General features: G+C 45.3%; 1 protein-coding gene across 1 annotated transcript in view; it reads left to right on the forward strand.

Annotated features, from left to right (window-relative positions):
- Nucleotides 1–25,353, forward strand: part of Adamts17 (ADAM metallopeptidase with thrombospondin type 1 motif 17) — a 315,038-nt gene that overhangs the window by 104,144 nt on the left and 185,541 nt on the right. The window lies entirely within an intron of this gene.

Here is a 25,353-nt window from a genome sequence, read left to right on the forward strand (position 1 = left end):
GGTGAAATCCCTGCTTGTCCCTCAGAAGGCTTATATTGTGATAAGTGAATGTTTTTCCAGCAGGGTACCTTTTGGGACTGTGTCTCTTGCTATAAATAGAAGTACATAGATCTCTTTGGAAATCCAAACTGCAGCACCCCAGGTGCTGCTTCTGGGGTTCCTGGGTTCAGATGAACGTGGTAGCTCCTTTGTGGGGTTCTTGAAGTTGCCTTCCTAGTTTCACAGCCTTCTTTGCTGCCTGCTCCTCAGATCTGTGGAGGACCTGTCCCTGGCAAGTAGAATTATAGAGCTCTGAACTGGCCCCTCAGGCTCTCTGTAACTTGAGGGAGCTCCCCTCCCTGGAGTTCCAGTGCTGGACAAAGCATTCTGTGTCCCTTGAAGTCTTTGGAAATCTAATCCAGCCAAAAGGGTAAGGCAGGTCTGAGGGGAGGCCTGGCAGACAATGGCCCTGTGAGGAACTGGACCCTTAGAAGCCAAGAGAGCATTTCACCTCCACAATAGCCAGCATTTTCTCTCTTAAATCCCTCTCAAGTCTGCCCCCTCCCCAACCTGAGAATCTGTAGTAACTAAGTATGAGATGACAGAGTAATCGTGTGTGTGTGTTTCAGACAGTTCTTTTTCTCTCGTCAGCTTTACCATAATGGCTGGTTTCAGTGGAAAATCCCACCATGAGCTCCCCCCCCCTGCCAACTATGAGAGGAGGCAGGGTGGGTGCGCATCATCCTCACAGGCGTTCATTGTGTGATTGCATAGCCTGTGGTCGTGTCTGCACTGACATGGCTATATGCAGGGGCCACCAACGCAGCTCTTGCTGGAGTTCTCATTCGTCTCAGGTTGGGTGCCTGTCTCTTTGCCCTGCTGCTGGCGTCTTGGGAAGGCATTGGTGACCCTGTAACAGGTGCTTGGGGCCTTACAGGGACGCTGAATTAGAGAGGTGACTCGATACCCGTTCAAAAGCTACAGGCTGGTACTTCAGGGCTGGCTGCGTCAGCCTCAAGCTTATTTTTGTTCCATTTTAAATTTGTTTTCGAATATTTAAGAAAAATGTGCGTTTATGGACACATGTTGCTGTTTGGGAGAATCTAGGAACTTCAGGCCCACATCCCTGTAGGGAGCTCCTTTTGTTAGAACGATGGCTGCCACCCCTTTCCAGTTCCCAGCTTGCCTGTGTTCCCACCGTCCCCACTCACCTCCCTTCTCCGAGACTGAGTGGCAATAGCCGTTACCCTAAGCTTGTGCTGTTAGTCCCCACAGGCTACGGTGAGAGGAGCTAGATGGGCTGCTTTATTCAAGTATTTATCAAAAATATGGAAGGGGAAGAATAGAAAAAAATAGCAGCATATTCCTTTATAGAAGTAAATCACAGAAGACAGCCTTTTGCCATTAAAATGTCATCAAAGGGCCAGGGGAGATGGGTCAGTGGTTAAAGCGTTTGCTAGGCAAACATGAGGACCAGAGTTCAGATCTCCAGAACCCACTTAAATGCCAGACGGGATGGCAGTCCACCTGTGATTCCAGACTCTAAAGGTGTAGACGGGGGCTCCCTCAGAGCAAGCTGGCGTGCAAGAGTAGCCATCTCGGTAAGATGTGGGTTTGACTGACAGCTCCTGCCTCAAGAAATTAAGTCAAAGAGCGACAGAGAATGACTCTTGACATCAGCCTTGGGACTCTGCATGTTTGTGCACACATGTGCCTGTGTATCCATATTCATGCAAAGTACACACAAAAGCACACATACATCAATGGAAACGGGGGAAAAATCTGTGCAGGATTTATCTACAACAGAAGGCCATTATACATGCAATTACCTTAAGACACTTGCCAGGTCCCCAGAACATTTGAGTTAATAACTCTAGCCCTACATGGGCTTTTGGGGAGAATGGTTTTTCATTGAGGCAAGCCTGGTATACCCAGAGAAATTTTTCTCCCTGCCTCTGCCCACATGCGACTCAGCCATTGCCTATATCCGCTGCCCTAAGATGTCCAAATTTTGCCAAGGTAGACACTCAGACCTCTGGTGCAACAGAGAATGTCCCAAGCCCATGTGCTTGGTATGAAGAGGCCATGGTAGCCGCCCAAGGGAACATGTCACGGGCCCATGTTCTGCTGGCTTGGCACCAAGACTGGGTAGGTAGATTTGCCTTTTCCAGGGCAAGGCTGCCAGAGCTTTCAAAGGATAGTACAGAACAAAGCCACCCTTGTTCTTATCAGGTCTCTGTGTTCTGGCCTGTCGTGGTCCTTTTGATCCAAGGAAGCTGGCAGGATCATCTGGCCTGCCTGCCAGTATGGTATTAGGAACAATTGAAAGCCAGGTGCCCAGACTTACTGCAGGGTCGTCTGCCCAGTGTGGCCCCTCCACAATGCTTACCTGGTGCCCTATTTCCTTTCCAAGGTAAGTTCAGGTGTTTATAGTGTAGTCTACGTTGAGTCTCTGGTACTTACAAAGAAGTAGGCATGATGTGAATTGCTGGGTTGGTTTCAGCAATGAGATCTAACTGGCATCAAAGAACCCAAGGCGAAGGCACGGTTTGGTTTAATACAGTGTCTGAAGGCAGACACAGTCCTGTGGCTGATTGGGTAACCATCTGCATTAAGGGTTTTAACAGGCCTCTGCAAGGTGGACACTCAGCATCCCCAAAGCTGCATGACTTCTCAGAGACTCCTAAGTACTAAAGGAGTTTGTGTAGGCTATGCCAACCCTAAGCTAAAGCAAAAGTAGAAGTGGCTGGGGGCAGGGATGAGGGCGGTGGGGTGGGGTGGGGGGCTCATGTCAGGTACTATTAACAGAAGCCTGGAGATTTGGAAGCAGGTGAAACTCTGGACAAGTTCATGTCAGCCTTTGGACCTTCATGTGAACCTATATGCTTAAACAGGGAAACATTCCTGAAAGACTTGTGATCCTTAAGTGTTGATTGCCTTGGCGGGCCACTTAGTCTAGGGTTAGTAGCCCGCCTGGCAGTTCAGTTATTCCAGGGTCACGGAGAGGCACTACCTGGAAGATATGGGCTAAGAGACAGGAAGAAGGCCATGCAAAGTTTGTCAAAGCCTCCGTTTATTAGGGACGAGATACAACCTTTTATAGGGTAAGGAGTTGGGGGGATGGGCACAGGGTTCTGGGCTCTTGCCGCGTGGTTCACGTTGGTCACATGGTCCGAGTTGGTCACGTAGGCAGGAGGTTATCTTCGGTCAAGTCACAGTAGGCCTGGCTCACCTAGCTCCCTAGATAGTTTGGAATGTGGGGTGGGTTCCGCTAACAGATAGCTCTCATTAACAGCCAATTTGGGTGTGGGGTAGGCTCTGTCAATAGAACCATTCTTAACACAATTAGGGGTGTGGGGTTCTCTGCAGACTCCCCAGGGTGATGGTTCCTGTAATGATTTTAGGAGGAAATTGGCTCCTGACACTTAAGAATGACATGGATTTATTGTGTGCTGGGTCTTCAGCAGCAAACAATCATAACTGAGATGGTTTATCCATCATTCTTGAACTAAGGAGAACTTACATACCTTTCTTAAAGGAGAGATATAGGTATGTTGGAGCCAATAATTCAGGGCAGACTTCCTTTAAGATACACACATACACAAATGTAGGAATTTATTTTGTAAAATGTTTATTTAGCTCATGGGTTAGGAGACCAGTGTCCCTGATGTCACAATGCTGACACTGCTTTTACAGGAGTCCTTCTGGCTGTGTCAACTCATAGCAGATGGTATCGTGGCAGGACCATGAGCAAGAAACATGGATTATATGGTGATAAAGAGAGTTAAGAGGTCCACAAGTCAGGTTCCCTCCTTTAACAGTGACCCATTCTCTTGGGAAACTGTGTCACCCCAAGAGATCAGCAGTAGTGCCTTCTTAGGATGATGGCCAACAACCTAAGCACCTTGTGCTAAGCCCCTCCTCTTAAAGACCCGGCCACCTCTTAACTCTACCGCACTGGGAACAACTCATAGCAAACACACTTTATCCAGGACACAAAAGTCTTCAGTCAGTGAGATGCCTTTGTATAACTGTTATAGAATAAATTTTTTAAAAAGTAGACCAATGTTTATTAGCACAAATCATCAGTATTTCGGGCATACTTCCTGTATACTTAGGAAGGGGTTGGGATGTAACTTAGTGATAGATTACTTCCTAATATGCACACATCTAGGTCCTAAGTTTGGTTTCCAGAATCTCTCCCATACCACCCCCAAACGAAGAGAAACAGAGTGAGAGCTGTTACTTTAATTGATAAGGTTCGCAATCATCTTACCAGCCACTCTTTAAAAAAAAAACATGCATTTGCGTTTGTTCATCAGATTGGAGATGATGGGATGAAAAACACATAACCTTGGTTCATCAAAAAATTAAACCAAGTCAGCATATGGCCCAGCATTTCCACCCCTAGGCTTCCCCTACGAGAACCGAAAGCATGCTCATGAGAGTCTTGTACATGAGTAATTATAACAGTCCCAAAGGGGAACTATCTGAGTGTCACTTGGATGGTGAACATCTCTCTATGTCCTGATGTATCCAGTCGTGAGGAGAAATACTACTTGACAGTAAGAAATGCTAGCTAGTACATTCTACACCACGCTGAGCCTTGGAAACATGATGGTGTATGAGTGAAAGCAGACAAGAAGAAGCCAGGTGAGTTCCAGACCGGAAGTATGTTTGTAGTTAGAGGGATTGGGGAGGAGGAAGGGATGGCCATAAGCACAGGATTGCTTTTTGGAGTGATGAAAATGTTCTAAAAGTAGATGGTGGGGATGGTCGCATAATTCTGAGAATACAACCTTGGACTTTGTATACTTCAAAAGCGTGAACCTAAGGCACACACCTTACATCTCAGAATGTGAATTATATCTCAGGAAAAAAATTAGCTAATCAAACAAACAGAAAGCGTGATCACTTTTGGGTCTAAGTGGAAGAAAGAGACTAGATTTAGTTTTTATTCTAAATATCTGTGTTTGAATGTATTTCTGCAGCTGGCTCAGGGAAAATAGGAGCTTCACCTATATCTAAGGTGAATTTGAATTAGAAAAAAGGGGCAGTCCCTGGTGGAACCTCTGCTTACTGAACCAGGAGGGCTTGTCTCTAATTCCTAATTCTGGAGTGTATTGATAGAGAAGCCTGGTACTCACATGGCTATTTTTCATCTTGAAGAATGCTCAAGCTCAAAGTTTCAGGTTGTCGAAAGAACTGAGGGGATGGATTGATGATAAGATTGTGTGTGTCAGAAATCACCATGATAACACATTAGGAATATGCAGACACTCAAGACCCAAGGACATATGTACATTGGCATCTCAGTCTGCTCTCTTGAAAAATGGGAAGAATAATTATACCTGCCTCCTAAGCTCCTTATGAGACAATGGGATTCAAGGTTTCTGCTCCCATCCTCTGGCACATATTACTTAAAGTGCTGGAATGTGAATGAGCAGTAGAAGACAGAAGGAATTATGGGAAGGCTCATGGGAAAGATAATGGCTGCTTCTATTTTCTTGCATGAATAGGGTGTTAGTGAATGCAGAATGCCTACAGATCTCTGCCTGTTCCTGGGGACTCCCGATCAGATGAAAAGACCCCTATCCATTCTCCTTAGAGCAATCAAAAATTTTCTTCTCCTTGCCATCCCCAGACCACAAAGCAGTCACACTTTCTTGTCAAAGTTTGCCACAAATTCCTTCTGGTTTCTCTCCTTGCCTGCCTCTAAGCCACTGAGGATATTGACTGAGCCCATTGAGGAGATGAATCTTGGAGCTCCTGGGCGTGCAGTGGGAGCCATCTTGTATCTAACTTGGACTGAGACTCTGAGGTGCAATGGGAAGAGTCCCGCTGAAGACAATAAAGTTCTCTCACTGCATAGAGATGGAGTTAGGAGAGGCTTTTGTGTATCTGTTTAAGTTCTTTGGTGTTTTGGAATATATACTATGCTATACTTTTATAATAAAAAGGAATGTTGTCTTAAAGAAAATTTGATTGCCTGATGACACTTTAGCATCTATTTCGAAGTACAATTTATATTCCATAAATCTACCTGTTTAAATATATGTTTCAGTGTTGTTCAGTGTAACCATGAAGTTGTACCACCATCACCGTAATTTAATTTTGAATATTTTCATCTTCCCAGAAATGATCCCCATTCCTGTTAGAAGCCACCCTGCCTTCTCCTTGCCAAGCCCCAGGCAACCACTAATTTGCTTTCCATGCCTGTGGATTTGCCTGTTCTGGATACTTCATCTCCAGTACTGGGCTGTAGTGATTGTTCCATCCTTTAGTGGGTAGACATTTGCGTCTGTTTCTTTTCCCCCTTTTGTTGACTCTTAAGTAATGCTTCAACAACGTTTGTGCATGAGATTTTCTATGGGCAAATTTTCACTTCTCTTGACTATATAACTAAGAGAGAAGTCTATGGGTCATGCGGTACCTCTCTGTTTATATTTCACATTTTGGGTTGTATTCCTAAGCGTCTACCATCTTCCACCTCCACGAGCAATGTGAGAAGGGTTCAGTTTCTTCAAATGCTGGCCAACGACCCTCTTTGATTGAAGTCATTCTTGTCGATGTGAAGTGGTGTCTTCATGGGGTTTGGATTTTCTTCTTTGTTTCTTTTGCTTGTGGTGGAGTCTTGTGTAGCACAGCCTAGCCTCAAACTGACTTTGCAACTTAGAATGGCCTTGAACTCCTGATCCTCCTGCCTCTGCCTCCCAAATCTGGGATTAATAAGTATGCACACCACCATGCCCAACTTTGACTGATAGTTCCCTGACAGTGATGTTGAATTCCTTTGTGACAGATTGATAGGTAGGTCGACAGATGTTCCTGATCAAAGGAATGATTTGTAAATGTAGTCTGTAATTATAGGGATTTTCTTTTTTATCTGTTGATAGTATCCCTTGAAGTATAAGGCTTTTGATCCTCTCTTTATTGTTTATACTCTTGTTATACTTAAGAAATAGCTTTGTAGCCCAAGGTCACAAAGATTTCCATTCATGGTTTCTTCTGAGAGTTTCCTGCTTCTAGCTCCTATGTTCAGAGCTATGCTGTTCCTGGAGTTTTTTCTGCATCTGGAATGAGGTGGTGTCTAAATCCATCTTCTCTCATCCACATCCACGGGTGTCTAAATCCATCTCCTCTCATCCGCACCATTTATATGGAGACTCTTCTTTCCCCCATTGGATTGTCTAGGTAAGATGACATTTTGGTAGGAAAACCTAGATATTTTCTCCTGTTACATATAAGACATCTTATTTTCTTTTTCTCTTTGGAAGGATGTTTCGGAAACATTAATCCATCCCCAAGACAAGTCTCCCTTAGTTATAGATTTAATATCCATTCTTGAAAAATGTATTTTCTGCCCCAGGAAACTAGTTTTATTTTTAGAAGTGGGTTTGATCAAATATGCAGAAGACCTACAATTGGACAATGCTTTGACCTCAGACAAGAAAAGAATATGTGGTATTTCCAAGGAGTGAATTACATATATGTGATGTGTTTAGTGTTAGTAAATGTCCGTGTCTGTGTCCATGTCCGTGTGTGTGTGTGTGTGTGTGTGTGTGTGTGTGTGTGTTTTGAAGTCTCCTACTTCTGAGTCTGAGAGCACTTTGTAAAGGACCATATTCCCCTCAATTAGCTTAGGGTTCAGTGGATGTACTCAAAATACAAGGAACTGGACAGAAGTGGCCCACAGGAACCACTGAATGATGTGTTCAGGTATGTTGGTAGACAATAAGGAGATTCAGGACAGGTAACAGTGTCAGGTTCCTTTGCTCTTGTCTTTGAAGAAAACTGGTTTGTATGACAGGTTAAAATCAGGCAAGGGAGGCCAGAGCAAGAGTGATGAGGTATGGTGTAGTTCCAAAGGTTTTAATTTTTTTGCCATTCCAGTGGGCATGTGGTCAGTCTTGGAGATATATCCACCCAACATACACAGCCCGCCAAGGCTATAGAAAGAGAATAGTCCTTGATATTAAGATGGATGGTGTTTCCCCAAGCCTGGCTGCTCACCTCATGCTTCTGTCTTCAGTTTCCCTGACACCACACTGAGAAATGCATTTTGAGACTCAGCACCCAGCAACTGGAGCTTCCTGGACTTGCAAATCCATTCTCTGCTTCATGGCACAGACCCAAGGCTTAGGAATACTTTTTGCTTTAAAAAAGCACATTTAGACTTGATCAAATCACTGTCACACCAGATTATATTTTTCAAATGTTTTCTACATAAACTGTGACTTATATGTAGGTTTCATTTGTTCCTCAAGTCTTTGAGGTGTAGGTATTAGGCACATATCCCAAATGAGGTATCAGGCACCGAGGTAGCAAATGGAAAAGAATGATCTAGATGCCCCTGCCCTCAGTCAGTCTTCCTCATCCTCTTAGAGATCTGCTGGCCCCAAAAGAAATGAACCATTGACTTAATTCCCAAAGAATCCCCAAGAGAGCCCAGGATGTGCTAGGAACAGTGACTTTCTTGTCAGTTCTGCTTGTGAAAGCACATTTCCCAACCTCTTAGAGTCAGACAATGCCTATAGTCATGAATGAGCCCGAGACCAATCCTCAGTGGATCAGAGTCCCTTATGATCACTCACTGCCCTACCTATGGGCACATGTTGTTGATTGGGAGAATAGATGTGTTCTAAAAGCTGCCTTTGGGATACCCGTTTTTCCTCAGTAACCGAGCAGGCCATCCTTATACCATAGACAGACCAGGAGGGACATTTGGGCTACTGCTGTCTTGGCCATTTACAGCAAGTCAACCCAAAGCCTTCCTTGCACTATTGTCCAGAGACCAGACTTGTCTCTCAAGGGCAGCAGTGGCCAGTGCAGATGTCCTAGGAAGTCAGGCTCTGAATGAGGCCTGTGAAGACTGTAGGTGTAATTATCTGTGTTGGGAGAAGTGGGAGAGTCGGTCATACCGAAGTCAAGGCTAAAGTACAGTTCCCATTGTTGAGACAGAGAGATAGTGACAGGCCTGGGATTATGAGAAGAATGCCAGATAATTGCGCCTGAATCTGCTTGGATATTTCAGATGAGATCTAGACATGAAATCTTTAAATTACGGCAAGAAAAGAAAATCCCCTCATTTTGTGAGCACCGAATCACCCATGTCAACATCTTGCTTTACTTAGGGAAATTTGTTCTCACCCTGATTTGATTGATTTCCTGTGTTAACTAGTTGATCTCAAGTTGGATTTTACTGTTTTAATTGTTGCTACATGCCCAATCTATCAGGGGGCGTATCTCTGCTGTGGTCAGAATCTGCCCAGCATGGTACAGGGGCAGAGGATGCTCAACTTATGGTTTTGAATGATGGGTCCTACATTCAGAAGGTTGGAATTGGTCTATACTGAAAAATTAAATTTCAATAGATGAATTTTATACAAGAATGAGCAAGAAAGACCAATGGGATGATATAGTCTGCTGGGCTGTGCTCTCTTCCTAAGAAATGGTTGGTTCTTTGGGGCCAATAAGGAGTTTATCATGCAATGCTGTGTCTTAGTTGAGTTAATATAACTATGATGAAACACCACAAGCAAAAGCAGACTGAGGAGGAAAGGGTTAGTTTGGCTTACACTGTATGTCATTGAAGGTAGTCAGGCTAGGATCCTGGAGGCAGGAACTGATGCAGAAGCCATGAAAGGGTGATACTTACTGGCTTGCTCAGCCTTCTTTCTTAGAGAACCCAGGATCAGGAGCCCAGGGATAGCACCACTACCCACCATGGGGCTAAGTCCTCCCCTGTCACCACTAACTAAGAAAATACCCTCCAGGTTTGCCTACAACTTGATCTTCATTGAGGTTCTCTGAGAAAATCCACATAGACAGTATTAGGAATGGAGTGATGAGTCAAGAAACACCATGTGGGTTTCCTTAAGCGGTTATTTCAGGGCTGGGGAAATGACTAACAAATGCTTGCTTCACAAATATGAAAACCCGAGTTCCATCTCCAGAACCCATGTAAAAATGCCAGGCATAGTACTACATTTTTTTTTTTTTTGCTCAGGAAGCAAGAACAAGACGATCTCCGGTAAGCCTGAGACCACTACCAGACCCTCTCAAAGGAGATAAATGGCCTTCCTGAGGATGGTGCCCAAGGTTACCCTCTGACCTCCACACGAAAGTGTATACATGTGCACACATGTTGAAACCAGAAAATATTTCAACTTCCTATTGGGTCAGGGGCAGGGTGTGTGCCTAGCATGGCGAACCTAAAATACTGCAGTTTCCAGGACTGGAAAGAGTGGAGGGGTGGCCTGGTTAATAATATAGTTTAAAAATGTCAGAAAAGAGGAAGAGAAACAAAAGTGTGTGCGGTTGCACTCTGCCCCAGAAGATTGTCCTGTGTGATGGATCTCTCTGGGAGTTTTGTGTAGTTGGTTGTTTATGAGACACCAAAACTGGGGTGCCCTATAGGAACACAGATATCCTCTGTTGAAACATTGATGGAGTTTGTGTGGGATGCTGTTAGGGTGTGTTTGTTCTCCACAGGCATGCAGCAGTAAATTCCCCTTTGATTTTAGTCATGAAAGTGAAAGAACAGATGTATATACTTAAATTAACATATATATGTATGTATGTGTGCATTTTAATCTATGCTTCCTTGACCACGTGGTTCATGGCTTGTTACCTCGTGTTCTACACATCCTGCTTCCTCGACAACTGCCTGGCATCTCCTGACTCCGCCCTTCCTCATCCCAGCATCTTAAGATCGATTGTCCTATCTCACTTTCTTCTGCCTTGCTAAAAGGGCCATCAGCTTTTTTATTAACCAATAAGAGTAATACATATTCACGAAGGACAGAAGGATTGTTCCACAGCATACGTATGTCTTTATGTTGTGATATTTCTCATGTTAGCTACAACTTAATTCATTTTGAGATAGAACTTAGCTATTTAGACTCTTTCATGTGTATTCTTCTGCATCATATCCATTCCCAGGTACTCCCAGGCCCAGGCAGCTCAATAAAAAGCACCCTAGAGACAGCCTAACAGAGAGACCGTGGTGGTTTCGTTTTCAAGGCTCGCATATACTTTTTAGTACTCGCGTTTTCATGCAGATTTCCTTTGACATACAAAGGGGTATATCTCAGTGAACCCTTCATAAGATGGAAACACCCTAAGTCCTAAGAATGAGTAGAGTACACTTAATCTACCCAGGAAACATAGTCCACTGCAAAGCAAGGGTTCTTTCTACTGGTGTCCGGGTGGCTGGCTGTTGCTGCCAAACGTCCCTAGACACACTGGGTTCTGTATCACTAGTCCGGGCACAGATATAAAAACTCGGAGTTTGGCTTCTATTGTATGTATATGGTTTAGGTACCGTAGTGAAGTTCCAAAGTCAAAGCGGTTGAGTCAAGATCCATCTGTGTTCATTAGTCGCCTACGTATGTGGATGTGTCTGTGTGCATGCTGTGTGCTGTTTCTTTCTCTTTGTTTGCTAATTTTACACCCACTGCATCCAATTTAAGTTGAATGGTCTGTGCGAGATGCTTTCTTCATGACATGCTTGCACCTGGGTGACAAGACGCAGGCCTCAACCTTCTCATTACCTTGGCTGTTCTGTTAAAAGTAACTTTGCTGGTGAATCATAGCAGACCCTGCCTCATTCATTCCGTGTGTCAATTGGTTGCAATCTGGCAAAGAGAACCACATTCTACAAAACTCTATTGGTTATCACCTTCTGAGGAATGCTTGGGAAATCCCTGAGGACTGACGGGTAATTTTCCCAGGGTCTTTTGGCCTGGTGTAGCTATACAGAGGAGACTTTTTCCGAAGGAATGTCCTTGATTACATCCTGGGATTCCTGTATTTAAGTGCTTTCAACTTTTTGAAGTTGTGGACCCCTTTGAAAATCCACTGAACGCTAGAAAACCTTTTGCAAGAAATACATACATGCAAAGCTAAAATAAGCAGTTTCAGGGGTTAAAGGTGCTCATGTGAGTAACTTAGTTTGTTTTTATAAAAAACTCCCCTGACTTTGTATTGCAGTTAGCAACCATCTCCTGTGGTCCCTGGAACAGATTTTGCACGGGCATGTCTGTGAATCTGTGTCTCCGGTTAGCTGTCTGTGTACCGCTCCCCTCCCCACACCAAGCAGAGACTTCCTCTGTGGTGGTGGGAGGAGGGTCCTCAACCAAAGTGTCTGCATTCAGCAGGTTCTTTCTGTTTGGGGAATTTACCCTCCTGCAGTGTGAAGGTGGGGGTGCATCCATCTGTGAGTGAGGACAATAATACCTTCTACAGTGTGGTGCCTGGTATGTGTGTGCACGAGCATGCATGCGTGCATTTGAATTCATGTTTGTGCATGTGTATTTATAGCTACTGCATTCTCCTTTGCAGGTCCAAATCGGCTGGGCTTGCCAGTACAGAATTACAGTAGTCGAGACCGAGTTCTTTCTAGGGTGCAACCATTTTCTAACCCCTGTACTAAATTGCTTTGGGGAGGGTAACATCTTTCCATAGCTGTAGGAACCAGAGGGGGAAAACTGAGTGTCCTCTATCATTCTCTGCCTGATTCCCTTCACACGGGGTATTTCACTGAAGCTGGAGCTAGGCTGGTCCAGCAAACCCCAGCTTCCCTAAGACATCACCCTGAGAGGGGGCAGTGCCTCCCAGAAAAATCAGGAGGAGAGGCCCTACTTTTAAGAGCAGTCTGGGAGGGGAGGAACAAGCCGGGTGACCTCTGAGGAGATTTCCCAACAATCCATGTTTAAGGTGATGACAAAGGTCTGGACTTGGGACCACGGGAAAGGAAACGAATTCCAGAGTCTCCAAGCAGCAGGAAATAGCAGATGGATTAGAATTTGAGAAAGGGGCTGAGTGGGCCTGTGTGCCTTAGAACTCCAAAGGGAGGGAAACTTGAGAAAGGCCCAACTTAGGCTGGCCAGACCTGTGTGTGGTAGGCTGTGTCTGGGGCAGGACTAGGGCAGCGGAGTAAAAACAGGAGCCTGGCCCTGGGGATGTAGCGTGGCGGTCACCATCGGCCGAGGCAGCATGAAAATGTGTGAATTGTTTAAGAGCCAAGGCACATTTGTTTATTCTCTCCTTGACATTTTAAAGACAGATACTGACACGCATGCTGTTTGTGGTCTGGGATCATCCTAACACCCAAGGTAGTCACTGGCAATGCGCTTCATCTGTAAGCTGAGAGCAAGGAAATGACCTCACTCTAAGGCAGGGCCAGAGACTCCATACCATGCATTTCCTGTACCACCACCGCTGACAATTCCCAGGCGCTGGCTGACTGCCCTAACTGCTGATAGTAGCCATCGATCAGCTGTTTCCTCCGGCTGAATCTGGTGCCCACCTCACTTCACTGTCTGGCTCTCATCAGCATTCGTTCTAAGTGGGGATGGGCACACACGCGCATGCACACACAGATACACACACTCCTTAAGGAAATGGCATGTCTTCATTTTCACTTCCTGTCCAATGCAGGCTGAGATTATCCTAGCCTCCCTTGGGTTTCTCATGGTCATTTAACTATAGTTTATGAATATTGGACCAGTATTCAGATGGCAGCTGGTTCTCTATGTTGGCATACTTCCTTAGTTGAGGGACTTGTTGCCCTAGTAGGGTGTTATTTATGAAGGTGGTGCCTGGAGCATCTCTGGGCCTGGTGTGAGCCTTTGTTCACAGCCCAGGAGCAGCAGGGTCCTGGGAGATACTTAGAATAAGATTCAGACTGCAAGTACTCGTGCTTTCTCCAAGCTTCTTCCCCCAAGAGAATAGCCTACTAACTGAACAAGTGATAAGGTTTCTTAATTATTCTGAGAAAGTGTCTCTTTTTCTTTGCTAACTTGTGGAGGTCTTGTGTTTGATTCATCCTTTAGAGACACAGGGGTTAGTCTGAAGGGTTGAAGCTGGTTTTCAAGGTCATCTGAGGTAAGTTTCAGGGATATAGCACTGCCATGGTCCTTGGATGACATAAAGGTGAATTATAGAAGCAGCTCATGTGGTTGGAGATTGACATGTAATACAGGAGAAGTTGGAGGCACAGGTAAGGGTGAACATTGACCAATGTATGTATGCAGCAGCTTTGTGAACCATGACGATAAAGTGTACTTAAGATATAGTCTTGTTTTTGTTTGTTGGGTTTTTTTTTTTTTTTTGAGACAGGGTTTCTCTGTAGCTTTGGAGTCTATCCTTGAACTAGCCCTGTAGCCCAGGCTGACTTTGAACTCACAGAGATCTGCCTGCCTCTGCCTCCCAAGTGCTGGGATTAAAGGTGTGCACCACCACCACCCAGCTTAAGATATCTTCTTATTTTCCAAATTGTTCTCTTGACTACTTCTAGGTTGCTAAACCAGAGCCACTGAGTCCTATTTCATTTACTTTTATATGTTTTATTTTGTAAGCATCAATCAATGTGTAATTTACATATAGACATTTATAACAGTGTTTACCCACTGCTCAATAAATATTTGAAAATGAAACACCTTTGTGAGCTAGAACTCAATTTATAAACAAGAGATATCCAGCCCCTAGCTATATTCTAGTATGCCCTTTCTTGCTTTCCAACCTCCATGGAATGACCACAACCAGACTTTTTTGACCACCTAGTGATTTGCTATGAAAAGCAAGCATCCTTGTGACCATCCCCAGACCAAGCAGTAGCTACCACCATCTCTGAAGATTCCCCTCACTGGTCCTGTGTTGTTGGAGGAGGCCACTTGGTGGTCCTGACTGCTCAAATCCCCACCCCCGAAATAATCATTACAGAAACTATATTAGTTAAATTACTGCTTGGCCCAATAGCTCTAGCTTCTTATTGGCTAACTCTTACATCTTGATTTAACCCATTTCTATTAATCTTTGTATCGCCACGTGGCTGTGGCTTACCAGCTAAAGTTATGGCATCTGTCTCCAGTGGGACTACATGGCTTCTCCTGACTCTGCCTTCTTTCTCCCAGCATTCAGTTTAGTTTTCTCTGCCTACCTAAGTTCTTCCCTATCAACAGCCAAGGCATTCTCCTTTATTCATCAATGGTACTCACAGCATACAGAGGGGAATCCCACATCAGTCCTGTCACTGTGTCAAGCCCTTTTTACTATGTGACCATTTCCTGGACCTTGGTAGCAGTCATTCCCTTGGGTCCCCTGACCCTACATTTGTGGGTTTCAGGTGCTTCAAAGTGAAAACAAGAAGCTGCTGGCCTGCTAAGTTGAGTTGTGTGCAACTAGAGCGCCTTGTGGCCTGTCTTCCTTGAGACTTACCCAGCAGAGGCAGCAGTGAGGTCTCCTTTTGGCGGGATACCCTGTTGCCAAATGGCTAAGGAAGGCCACTTGTGTGCCTCTGAATCCAGCTAGTTAGTGTGTGGCATGATTTTTATGCACTGGTAATCAGCCCTTTGATTCAACCACAGTTGTCTACCTGCAACCTCCAGCTAGGTTCCTGGTTATTTAGCTATGTTCTGAGCATCAGGCTGGTCCTCACAGTGAGTCTGGAGCCAGCACTGCATCAGTGAGAAGCTCTGGTGAGCTTCTTTTACAGGTAACCCAAGTGAGCAAGGAAGACACAGGGTACTTCTGTTTGAACTTGGGCCTCCCTCTGGGTAGATTAGCTTTCTTGTACTGTCTGATAAAGTATCAAAGACTGGATGGTATAAATGATAAGCTTATTTTTCTCATAATTATAAAGGTTGGGAAGCCAAGTTCAAAGTGCTGTAGAGATGGTTTCTGGTGAGCGCCCTATTTCCTGGATTATAGATGGTCACCTTCTCATCACAGTTTCTCCAGGTTTCTTGTGCATATTCAGAAAGCTGGGGAAGAAACATGTCTTCTGGTTGTCTGGTGTCTGTACCTTTACTTATAAGGACAGAAGTTCTATCAAGGCTCCACTATTATAATCCATCTAACTTTAATTGCTTCCTAAAAGCCCTGCCTACAAATCAAGTCACACTCATTGTTATGGCTCAACTATATATATATATATATAGTCCATATAACTTAGTCCTTGATGCTGGTAACATTGAGCATCTACTCGACATGACCTAGAATTACCTAGGAAAGAAGTGTCTGGGCTTGCCTGTCAGGGACAGTCTACATTAGGTTAAACTGAGAAAGAAACACCCACCTCAGCTGAAGGTAGCACCATTATCTGGGCTGGGTTCCTATTCTCAATACAGAAGAGAAACTGAGCTGAGAGCTAGCCATTTTTCTATGCTTCTTAACTACAGAGGCAGTGTCATCAGTGGCCCCCACATGCTCCTGCTTCCTTGATTTCCCCACCCTGATTGGCTGTACACTCAAGCTCAGAGCCAACAGGAATCTTTTCTCCCTTGGGCCACTTTAGTCAGAGAATTTCCCAGTGCCGGGGAAAAGGATGATTACAAACGTCGTGAGTGGAACATGCGTGGTTACTCTACATGTACGGCGGCTCATTTTCACTGGCACCCTTACGGGGAGTTAGAGACACCTATGGGGTATGGCATTCCAGGGAAAGATCATGAGGGCTTTGGCCTAATGAGTGAGCTAATCCCTTGATGGATTGTCTAGTAGCATGACTGTTGGATGGCAAAGGTACAACCTGGAACCCAATAGACAAACATGAATATACAGTTAAGAACCTGTATCTTGCCCTGGCCCCTCCTCATAATTCCTTCTCTTTTTCCTGTCTACTGCATGCTTCTGCCAGCATAATTTTTTGCTCAAGTATGCGCAGCAAACAACTACGGACTGACATCTTTGTAACTGTGAGACTAAACACGCCTTTCCTTCCTCAGGTTGCTCTGTCAGGCATTCTGTCACAGTGGATCCATACACACCCTCAAGTGCTTTGCCTCCTTTCCCAGGCTCTCAGCTCACATGTTAGCAGCCCTCCCTCATGGCCTTGTCGGTGGCTGCTCAACATTCAGTTCAAACACAAATGCTGAGAAATCGGGACTCAACATGCTTGATCAGGTCTCAGGGACAGTCATGGACCCATCCTTCCAAATAATGTTTGATTTCACAGAAGGAACATTTAACTCTTCTCCAATTGCCTTGGGGCTCTCTGGCCCTTTGGAAGCCCATGGGATCTCATTCCCCCCACAGTGAAGGAATTTTAGACAAACTGTTTCAGCCTTACTTCTGCCTAAAACCCCAGCTTTTCCTAGGCAGAGGGGAGGCAGTCTAGTTTACCAGTAAGGAGATGGGGACCAACTTAGAGAGACAATAGAAGGCTCTTAAAGTCACTGATGGGGACTGATAACATTTATTTTAAAATTGTGGACCAAAATATAATGTGTTTTAAAGCTTTCAAAATTCAGCCCAGTGTGGTAGCCATGTCTGTAGCATGCAGAAGTAGAGACAGGAGGATGATTGAGCGTAGGTCCAGAGAGCTGGAGGTCGGAAGGTCAAGAGGTCAAGGACAGCCTGGGCAACATCATGAGTCTTTGTCAAAGACAAAAATGACTCCCACTACCCCCTAAACAGGTTTCAAAATCTATCTTAGCTTGTTGGGATAGGAATGTGGGCATCAGCTTCATGCAGCCAACTTACAGGGCTGCTTCACAGAACCACGGTTGCACAGGCACACTGGTGAGCAAATATGCCTGGGGGAGGGTGATCTTGTTAGGGTACAAGCACGTACCTGAACAGCAAACTCTTTATGGCTCCCTGAGCATCTCCGATGTAGTCACATGACCAGGCACAGCATGCTTCTGAAAAGAGACTTAGAGGCTCACATGGTCCTCCACACTCATAAATACTGCCCACAGACTCTGATAAAGGGGATCAGGAGTGTTTGCTCAGTCAACAGAAGCAAGGGAAACCTCTGTTGTAACAAGTGACAGGAAGGAGGAAGGGAGAACAGTGAAGGACTCCTGTGCACCCATCAAAGAGGTCCCCAGTGCAAGTGTTCTGAAGAGAATCCCAGTCCCACCTTTTGGGCCCAGGGTTTTGACTGATGACTTGTCAACTAACCTTTCTACCTGAGTTCTCATCTTTCGGCTACAACCATGTTCTCAGGGACATTTTTTCCACACACTGCAGTTCTCACTCAGCTGAGAATCTGTGCCTGGCTTGGGGCCCATCGTGGACACGGAGTCAGGAAACACTTGATGAAGTGTTTGTCAGAATAAGAGATTTGTCAAGGCCCCTCCCATGTCCCGAGGTGAACCTGCTGGGGGCTGTTCTTACTGACTTGCCTGTTCCAGAAACCCCTGAGCCCTGAGCCAAGGTCAGTGGAGGAACTTGATGCTGGATTCTTGGATGTCTCCTCCCATCCAGTGGGCCCTGTAGATGGAAAGTGCCATCTTGTTCTGAGGGTGAGAAATCTATGCAGAATCTCAATCCACTTGGCTCACACTGGTTGTGGCCTGTTGAATATCAACAGTTATTTATTTCTCCTCCCACCTTGCCCCTCTCCTGTTCTGTTTTGGTTTTTACAGAGCATAGCAAACTGTTGGGAGAAATTCTTTTGCTTCCGACTTCTAAATTCCACAGGAATATTTACTCCTTATGCTGACATCTTACACTCAGGCCCCTTACTGCATCAGCGGGCATAGCTTCTAGGAGCTACTGCTTCACCCAACCCAGAGACCTTCAGTTCCTGGTTCGGAACTTGCTACATGATTTTCCCAAGCCTGAGATCTTGGACATGCCTTAGAAACTGATCCAAGAGTGTCTGTATCCTCAGCTGTAATATTATTATCAAATTGGCTACAGAGAACAAGGCCTAGCCCCCATGACCTCTCCTGAGTCTGATCTATGTTTACAAGCACCCTGAGACAGAGTAGGGGGTCTTGTCGAGTGTAAGTATACTACACATTTAGCTCAGTTCACTGGTGGAGTTGCTGCCAGGATTACACAAGCAAACAGCAAGCCATATAGTAAAGTGGGGACACGCTGCAGGGGACAGGAATTTTCCAAGTAGAATGGGCCAGCATGTTGACTCTTGGCGTGGTGGACAAAATGAAGGTGACTCCATATCCCTCCTAAATCTTTCACTCCCAGCCATTCTCCTGTTGCAGAAAATAGAACTCCCTTACTTCTACTGACTTGTGCTTTTGCTGTTACATCTGAGATGGCACTGCCTACGCCTCAGGCCAAGATTTCCTTCACTGCTTTCTGATGATGCTCTAATTCAAGCGCTTGTATTTTGAGGTTTTATTCCTTGCGACTTAAGTGTTGTGTGTGGCATGAGGTATGGCTACACCTTTCTTCCGTATGTAGCTTTCCAGCACCATTGTTGAAAAGATACTTCTTTGCTTATTGAATGATTGTGGTACCCTTGTCAAAAATCAACAAACCCTAAATGTGCGGATTTAATTTTTTTGGACTTTGAGTCCTGTTCCCATGATCTATATGTCTATCTTATGTTAATACCATACTGTTTGGATTATTCTAAATTACATTGAGACTCAAAATCAGAACAACAGAACGTCAACAACGCACTTTTTAAATCTTTACCCTGTTCATTTACTCCTTCATCTAACCTCGTGTGGGCTATTAAATCTCTCAGCTCCCAGGGCTCTTCTCAGACAGAGACTGTAAGGCATAAGCATCTTTCGTTGGCTGTGGAATTGTCTACAGTGCTGTTTGGGAAAGGGACCAGCGACCTTCTTTGAGGCCATTGCTCTAATATTCTGCGTGGTATAGGAATAAAGACCGTGACTAGCTCATCTATCTACGTGGCTGATGCTAAGGGACACAGAAAGACTAGGGGCAAGCAGAGCATATCCTGGTGGGGGAATTGCTAAGACAAGTCAAAGTCTCGGAAAGCAAGGCACCTTGCCCCAGGAGGTAGGTGCCCCACGGTGAGACAGAAAGTCATGGCACAGCAGGTGTAGAGTACAGAGCTTCTGAGTCTGTCTGGCCACTTCCCTCACCAGCCTTTTGGAGCCTTACCATGAGCAACATGTTTCCTGGTTGTTTTTTAGATCCTATGCTGCCACAGGGCTCTGGGGTCCTTCGGATGACCAGTGACTTACTATGCAGAGGCTATTCTGCAGGGTTGTGAGTCCTGGCGATTCCCTGATTTCAGAAACAAACTGAGAGAGAGGAGATGACCCAAGCAGATCAAGTAATTTGGAGAGAATAATGGGAACAGGAGCAGCGCTAAGATGAAAATGAAATTTCTTTATCGCAGCTGAGAAGCAGTTTCTTTTGCCCAACATGAAGGTTGTTTCTGGGTTTGGAGATTTTGTTTTAGGATATTCTGATTTGTTTTTGCCACTTGCTGCGATGTATTAGTATCTCCAGTCCTCAGAACACTCTGGCAGTCATCCATGGACGTATGCAGCGTGCTGAGAAGTGTGAGCCACCTCAGACACATTCCTGGCTGAGGTGCAACCAGGCCATCCTCCGCCTGCCTCGTTCAGCTCTCGTGCGTAACAAGTGCCCCTTGCAGTGTGCTTAGAGCCACGTGGGTTGCATTTTGTGCCCCTCTTTGTAATTTCGCTGTTTCAAATGACTTCTGAGCCTGGCGTTCAAGTATAGTGTTCCTAAGAGTGAGGTGCCAGGATGGGCCTTATAGAGCCTTGTGGAGAAAATCCTAGAGAGGAGAAAGAACGGTTATGCATTCTTGTTCAAACGTGAATTACATGGGCGTGGATTTAATGGAAGTGAATCAACAATATATAATAACAAGTCTTAATATAAATATATATATTTGTATATATTATTTTAAAAGTCTATATAACTTACCTATTATTAAGAATGAGAATCAATACTGGCTATTTTTCATTCGTCACCTATTAGACTTTAAGACCTTTCTTTGCTCTTAAATGTTATCCCCAAGTTCAGCTGCACCTATACTCACTGTTTGAATCTCTACCACCTTGCAGACAGTTGTCAATAAAGATGAACATAAGCTACTCGACAGTGACAGGTGCATCGAATGAACAGATATGAGTTACTCCCTTGTCACAGATAGTATGAGGGCCCAGTGGAAGGTCGGCTGCTGTCGGTGCGATGTGCAGTGGCCAAGGAAATTTGACTGTTAGCTCGCAGGCGGAGCCCCCATGCCTCTGACTAAAGGGTGACAAGCCCAACAGCTGCAGGTGGTTTACACACTGTGATTTAGTGCAGAAACCGGGCTTATACAGTTGTGTGGTGTTTACTCCATGAGTCTACAGCAGATCAAATAGATAGTCTTGAGTTTATAAATTATAAGCTTACGTGCAGCTCTTTACTGAAAAAGTAAATAATTAAGCCTCTTCATCCGATTGCCTCTCCGCTGTGTTGTGTTCCCACAGAAGGAAAGAAGAGGGAGGGCCCATGTGTGGTCAGCATGGCCAGGAAGGTGTGGGGGGGTGGGAACTCCGGTGGTATGAATTAAACATCCCCTGGCTTCAGAATCCATTATTTCCTCCATGTCTACACTCATCTGTATGTATGCGCTTTTCTCCTGTTTATTCCAGGGTTTCAGTAGAGGCGGGACAAATCCCTGCTTAAGTACATATGCAGTTATGCATCCCATTGAGTTGGCTGGGACCTTCCTGCATTATCTGATTCCTGTAGCGCTGTATATCTGGGACGACAGTCCAAGGGGGTGGGTCTTGTTTCTGTTTTTGGCTCCTGCCTTTGCCCCTGTTGTGGCATTTGGAATAAATGAAATATACAATATGTTAATGGTATGAAGTTTAAGTCCAATATGATACCTTAATTTAATCTCTTTTTATTTGCATTCTGTTTCTTTATTTTATAGCAGGGTGGGGCATGTTCATGCAATGGTGTGTGAGGTGGGGTCAGGCGACAACTTATGGGAGTTGGTCCTCTGTCCTCACTATGTGGGTTGTGGGGATCAAACTCAAGTCTTTTACCTCCTGGTCCATCTCAAGAGCCCCACTGTAGCTCCTAAAGAGGTGGAAAGGGAAAGGCTTTTTAAAGATCTCTATTCCCTTTACCACATCCCAGAGGCAACTACCACTAAGATTGGAGAATATATATATCGAGTCTTCCACTCTTTAGGCTTAGGAACATTTGACCTCAAACAGAAGAAGCCTTTGCTCTATTCCACCTACCTCCTTATGGAAACACACATTAAAATTTATGAAAATATTCTCTGCACACGCTTATTCATTGTTGTCCATTAACTAAGCTTTGGGGGAAGTGCCGAAAGGTGTTAGAGACAGAGCATCCTTCATTTCTATCCTGCTCCAACATTGATGATCAATCTTGATTATTAACTTCATTTGATGGAGACAAGACAAGGCAATCAGTCAATCCCATCTCTGAGTGAGTCCATGAGGGCATGACCAGAGAGGTCTAGACCATGGTGGCTTTGACCTAACAAATGGCTTACTCATTACTCGGTCCAAAACTCTTAAGGGGAATAACCTAGTGAAGGAAGCAAATCCCTAAACTTAACTTCAAATGGGGATATCTTGCCTGAACCTCTTCCTGTCTTTGCTGTGCTTTCTGGTTTCTGTGAAGAGGGCAGCTCTGCTCCATCCTGCCTATATGCCTCACCACAGTCTCCTATGAAGAACTAGCCAGCCAAAGACTGAAACCTCTCTCAGACTGAGAGCCAAGCCTTCCTCCTTGAGGTGTCTCTCTTGGGGGTTTGTCACAGTGAGGACTGACTGTGCACCTGACTACTAAGCCTTTGTTTCCCTATTCAAAAAAAAAAAAAATCTCGTCCTCCATAGGGATGGGTCAGGCAGCTTTGTTCCTGGAGAGACGCGCAGTTGAACGGCAGTAGCCTTTCTGCTTCACTTTCATTCCAAGAAGCTACGCAAACGTGCGGGACTGATGTTATATAATGGGCCCTACTATGATTTCTTTTGTGGAGAATTTTATGAATAGTGAGATGCAAGACACCTTGCTGACAGGAATTACAGTTAAAGAGACTCTGCAGCATGCAGCTGGCAGAGCAGATGTTGCAGTCTTTTTTTTTTTTTTAAGTAAATTGATGCAGAGAAAGCTAATTTTTCCCTATTTCCTGACAAGGACCAATGTAGACCTATGTAGTGGCCTTTTCCAGTTTGGTGCCTTGAGGAGGCTGAGGTGATCAGGGTCTGTGTTGGTTAGCTCTCCACCACTGGGATGAGTCCCCAAGAGAAGCATCTTCTGAGGAAGATATAGAGGGTCCAGTCACTGTCCATCAGATCCATCGCTTTTAGGTCTCCTGTGCAATCTGGGTGGGATGGCTGGAGTTGCCCAGGGGAGGAAATGGCTCACCACATAGCAGGAGAGCAAAAAAGGAGGAAGGGACTGAGCCCTACACTCCCCTTCAAGAGTGCGTTCCCCAAAGACCTAAAGGCCTCCTCCCACCAAGCCCACCACCTAGACACCCACCACCTCCCAATAATGCCACCTCAGTGACCTCAACCCCAGGGCAGTTGGGAAACCTTAGATACAGACTACAGACTATTACATCCCTGGTCTCCAGTGCCCCTGCCCTGAATAGTTGTTTCTTTCCATGAAACACTGAATACTGGTGGCCTGTTTTCCACAGGAGTTCCATGGTTTAGTTACCATTTATTTACCTAGCATGTCTCACATTGCTGGCAACCTGGGATTTTCTCTAGTCTTTGTTTACACATCCTAAGCATTTCGACGCCCCGGCTCATAACCTCACACAGCTCTCGTGTTTTGTGATCAAGAGCAGTTTTCTTTTATGTTTTCTTTTGCTGCGTTTTATCACCAGGCTGGTAATGATTGCAATCAATCATTATAAGCAATGGCCCTAACCCACCCTTGTGCAAGAGAGTCTTATAAATAAACTGACCCTTTGTTTTCTAGGTTTTTTTTTTAATCTAAGCATCTGCACCTTGGAAAAATTAAAATGCAATTATTGGGAGGCTCTTTTGCTGGCTGCTGCCCATAGCACTGCATGCTATGCAGTTAAAGTGGGAAGCCCATTCTGCCAGCACCCAGGGAAGTATTTGTGTGGCATTTAAGGTCTGCTGGTTCAGCAACAGAGCCCTTAAGCAGGCATGCTCAGGACAGCAAGCACAGGACATCTGGCTATGTTATGCCTCCTTTCGCACCACGTGACTGCCTTAGAATGTATGCTTCTGATTGCCTATAATTGGTTCATTGACCCAGAATGACTGTGACCCGTGTTTCACACTGCAGTGTGTGTCTTAGTGTGTGTGTGTGTGTGTGTGTCCCATGCACACACCATCAGGGCTTGTAGCAGCTTACTACCTGCATATTGCTGGACTGCCAGTGGCAACCCACAAAGCATTTTAAAACAGAACCAGAATATGGCCTTGAAGGCAATCGGCAGCCAGATTGCATCCTTTCTGGATGCTGTTTTCTTTCAACCCATTGTCTGTGTTGTTGGATTGTTAAGTCCACGTGCATAAAATGTCTTTGGAGACCAAAATAGCATTTAACTTATTTCTTTGTTGCTGCTACTACTGCTGCTGCTTTTAAATTCTGCAACCTTGGCCATGCATGTTGCATATTTCCAGAGAAAGGTCGGCCTGTGGTACAGCACCGCTGCTCATCTTGTGGAATGTGGGATGTGTCGCCCATTGGTAGCCCCAGAACTGCGTCTCTCTGCAAAACCTGCACGGGAGGCCCTTCTGTACCTCATGAAGGGGACCCAGAAAGAGGGAATGCCCTGTTTGTGCCCAAACTAGGTGACAGCTTGATGATGTTTTTTCTTTGTGGTACTGTGGACCAAACCCTGCCCTCAGCATCACTCAGTTACCTCTAAGCTGTACTGAAAACCCTACTTTTCTCTTTCATGGACCCTCCAGGCATTGTTTCCCCCTCTTGCTCCGGAGGGGGAGGATAAGAGTGACCACAAATAGCGAAAGGTGTGGGAAGCACAGCAACCAGCACCCAGAGCTGGCTTCATGCTAAGGAAATAAGTTCATTTCTAAATGGGGAGGGGGCGGTCATTTTTAATGAGATAATTTCCCTTAGATAGTCCTCCTTCTTTCTGTGACAAATCCTTTCCTCCTGTGACATTTCAGGAAAATTAATGAAGGAGGTCTGAGCTCCGGCAGGATGGAGCTCAGTGAGTGGGTTGGTACCCATGGCGGTAGTGAGCAGGCATTGCTCCCTCAAGGGATCCCAGCATGGCACTGAGCCAGAATATAAAGCACAGCTGTGCTCCTCCATCAGCTCTCGGCCTCAGCCAATGGGACCTCACAAGGAGACCAGTTCATCCCCTGCCCCATTCTATCCAGGCCTTTGTGAAGGTCAGCCTGCGCCGGGTCCATGACCAGTGATAGAGGAGGGCAAAGGGCAGGCACACAGAGACCTCGCTGCCGTAATCTCTGGAGGGATGGCGTCCTGAGAACAGAGAGAACAGAAGTAACCAAGAGCTCTCTGGAAGGCAAGAAACCTGGAGCCAGCCTGCCGAAGACACTCCCCCTGCCCTGTGGCTGAGCTCTGAAGCCTTGCTCTCCTAGGCCATCCATGCTGTTCACCAGTGGGCCTTCCTCTCAGGGAAACCCTGGCCATTGGCTTACTGATGCCCAC

The sequence above is a fragment of the Microtus pennsylvanicus genome, chromosome 18 (assembly GCF_037038515.1).
Source record: "Microtus pennsylvanicus isolate mMicPen1 chromosome 18, mMicPen1.hap1, whole genome shotgun sequence".
Taxonomy (NCBI): domain Eukaryota; kingdom Metazoa; phylum Chordata; class Mammalia; order Rodentia; family Cricetidae; genus Microtus; species Microtus pennsylvanicus.